Source organism: Mus pahari, chromosome 5 (assembly GCF_900095145.1).
Source record: "Mus pahari chromosome 5, PAHARI_EIJ_v1.1, whole genome shotgun sequence".
In the NCBI taxonomy this organism is placed as follows: Eukaryota; Metazoa; Chordata; class Mammalia; order Rodentia; family Muridae; genus Mus; species Mus pahari.
Genome location: NC_034594.1, coordinates 1000611 through 1004444, shown reverse-complemented (window position 1 = coordinate 1004444; position 3834 = coordinate 1000611).

The following is a 3834-nucleotide window of genomic DNA, read 5'->3' as shown; positions in this document are numbered from 1 at the left end:
TCCCTCCTTCCCTCCCTTCCCCTCCCCTTCCCTTCCCTCCCCTTTTCTTTTCCTTCCCTTCCCTTTTCTTTTCCTTTCTTTTCTTCAGGCTTCTTTCTCATTTATGAGCTGTGGTCCCTTGGACAAGTCCTTTGACATTTCTGGGTATCCATTTTCTTGTCTGTAAGAGGAGGGATTTACTGGGTAGTTTCCAAGCTTCTTCCTTAGAAAATAGACTTTCATGGGTGTTTTATAAACAACACTTAGGAAAGTTTCACATAGTTATCAATAAAAATTATAAATGTGTTTCTTTTTAGGCACTTGGTAGTAAAATATCAGTTCTTTGAGAACCTGGCATGGAGGAGAAATTTAAAAGATCCAGCCCCCAAATCAGTTAAACAAGTGACAGCTTATGTTGGCTAAGAGGCAGAGTAAAAGGAAGACTCATTCATTGCTGGTGGGAGAATAAACTTTTATTGCCATCGTGGAAATCATCAATCATGTTCATTAATTCTCTACTCATAATAATAGCTAGAAATTGGGGAAAAAAACCCTATGTGTCACCCAACAGAAGAATGAATAATGAAAATATGGTACATTTACACAATTGAGTATCATGCTACTGTTAAAACTGACACCATGAATTTGTGGATAAGTGGATGGAACTAGAAAAATCATCCTCAATGAGGTAAGCCAGACTCAGAAAGACAAATAGGGTATGTATTCACTTATATGAGAATATTAGCTGTTGAGCCTATGATAACCCAGCTACAGCCACAGAGGTTAGGCATAGAGTATAGGATTGGGGAGTCACTTAGATCTCCCTAGGTATAGGAAATAGCTAGTTATGGGTAGTGTGTGTGAGGGGGACTAGGATGAGAGGATTCGTGGGGTTTGGAAGATAGAAGTGGTATGAGGAAGAGAATATGAAGAGAGATAAGGTAAGGATGCTAAAATTAATGACCACTTGAGGGATAGTGTGGAAGCCTAATACAGTAGAAGCTTTGTAAAATATATTCATACATGAAGGTGATAATGAAATTGACAAATAATCGGGGAGACTGTATCCCTTCTGGCCATCTCTTGTCACTAAATGATGCTTCTAAATGACACAGAGACCCAGAAACCAGGCTAATGGACAAAAAATGGACAACTGTACACTTAGGAGTGTGAATGCTGTCTTCTAAATGCTTCTAATTGTTAATCTTACAACAGGAAGATAGATGGGAAATATTGGTACTGGTCTTGCTTACTGCTATATTGCCAACATATAGTGAAGTGGACTGCATGAATATATTAAAATTATTTTCAGACAAATCAATCATCTTTTTATTTAAAGTCTCAAAGGCTAACATCAAGACAGAGATGTTTACAGGCAAATTAAACTCATGGTTAAAATTAATGTAAATTTTTAATTATTCATGTAAATAAATAAATCTTTAAAAATCTGGAGAAACTCAGAGAGACTGAAGAAAAAAGAAAAGAAAAAAGTAATCACAATAATAGAAGAAAAACAACAGACCAACAGAGCAGTGAGAAAAATAGTGTAAAAATTTGGAATACTAGAAAAGCAGAGTTGGTTATAACAAGATTATAAGGTTATAATCCTTACAGGATGCAAGCAGAGCACGCATGGTTTGCTAGTGAGAGATGGGGAAGTACTGGGCAGGATGCCTGCCTACTGAACACCCAGCTGCAGTCCTTTGTCACAATGGGACCTAGGAAGCTCAATGTACTTTTGCATATGAATTTATACCATTGAGAGACACATATGTAGGACTCCCTCAAGAGTGTATCTGTAAGTGTATCTGCTTCAGGAATGATATATATTCAGTACATCCATGTTTTTATATAATGCATATGTTATCTGAATTTTATTTGTGACAACATTATAGCAACTACCCAGCAACTCTGTTGTTCTGTTATTTTCTGATTGTTTTTCTTCTATAATTCTTAGTTTTTTATGCTTAATATAATTTCCCTGAGACCTTTTAACTTATACAAATAAAAACAAAGGAGACATTTATTTGCTTGGACTACAGATGAGGAGACTTCAAGGTTTTCACATGCAGACATTCTTGAGAGAAAATTTTTTCGATCTTGGGGGAAAAACAGGAATCTTTTACAGAAGATGTATTCAATGATTTATTCAGTGACCACATGTAGAATTGGGCTTCTTTTTCAATAATCTTTATGTGACTACAGCAAGGACACACTCAACAGAGAAGCCATCTGTGGTGGTTTAAATGGAAATAACCCCCATAGGCTTATAGGGAATAGCATTATTCTTCTTAGAGTGGGTACGGCCTGGTTAGGGGAAATTTGTCACTGGCTTGACCTTTGAGGCTCCAGAATCTTAATCCTGATTCGATGGTTCATACACATAATCTCTCTTTTACGTTTAGTTATGTTATATATGTGAATACACTGTTGATGTCTTCAGACACACCAGAAGAAGGCATCAGATCCCATTACAGATGGTTGTGAACTATCATGTACTTGCAGGGAATTGAACTCAGGTCCTCTGTAAGAGCAGTCAGTGCTGTTAACCATTGAGCCATCTCTCCAGCCCCTTTCAACTCTCTCTTTCTGCTGCCTGCCGATTGGAATGCAGAACTCTGCTCCTCTCCAGTATCATGTCTGCCTTCATGCTGCTATGTTTCACACCATGTTGAAAACAGACTAAAGCTCTGGACCTCTAACTTAGTCCTGATGAATTTTTTTTTTTTTTTTTTTTTTTTGTAAGAGTTGGCATGTCCACAGTGTCTCTTCACAGCAAAGAAACCTTAGCTAAGATATAATCCTTCTGGGTGTTTTTTCACTGTAGAGGAACACAGACATTTATTACACATTTTTTTTTTAGTATTTATAAAAACTTATGAAAAATGTTCCCTTCCTCCTGTGTTGAGACGTTTTGCTTATCACCGTGGCATACAAAAGGTATAGATACTGTAGGACCCAATCAAGAACAAATAGACAGCTTGTCATGTCCTTTCTGGCATTCTCGAGACCCTTTGAGCCTGTAAATGAAATATGAAGCTTTCAGAAGGTAAGCTATCTGGGAGCCAAAAGATGAGATCACAGTGTGAGTTATGTCAAACTTCCAGCATCAGATGCCCAGTGAGATCTGCTCTTTGAATAGTATTTCTCAAGTGCCGATTTTTCCTTTTCCCACAAATGATCCATCATGTAAACAAAAATCAGAGAAATATTGCTCAAACTCTCCCAAGTATATATACAGCATTCGTATATTCATATTCATGATACTCATATCTGTGAGCTTACATTCTACTTTTCTATATACTCTTTCTTGGCATAACTCTTAGCTGTGTGTGTGTGTGTGTGTTGGAGGAGTGAATGCGCTGGTATATACCCACTAGTGTGCAGAAGTGTTGTTGCCAGAAAAGGATACCAGAGTCCTTCACTATTGGTTTTAGCCGTGTCCCCTCAAGGCTGGATCTCCTACTGAACCTGATAGGCTGGTGCCTAGCAAGCCCCATCAGTCTTTCTGTCAGTGGCATGCACAGTGCTGGAGTTACAGAACCAAGCAGCCACTCCAGACTTTTATATAGATGCTGAGGATCTTAAGCCAGGTCCTCCTGCATGCTTCAGCAACACTGTTACATGGTGAGCCATCATACCAATGCTTACACTACACTTTCTTTCAGTTTATCATTTCCTTTTGGGATCTTTTTTTTTTTTTTTCCAACATATACTTTGATTAAGGTACACTGAGGGATTAAAAAAATATATTGTGAGTTGTAAGTGAAATGAAGCGTCACACAGTGGGAAGAGTTCTTGCTTTAGGTGATATTGTGGTATTTCTGGTAATGGGCCTAGCCTTTAAATTCAGAC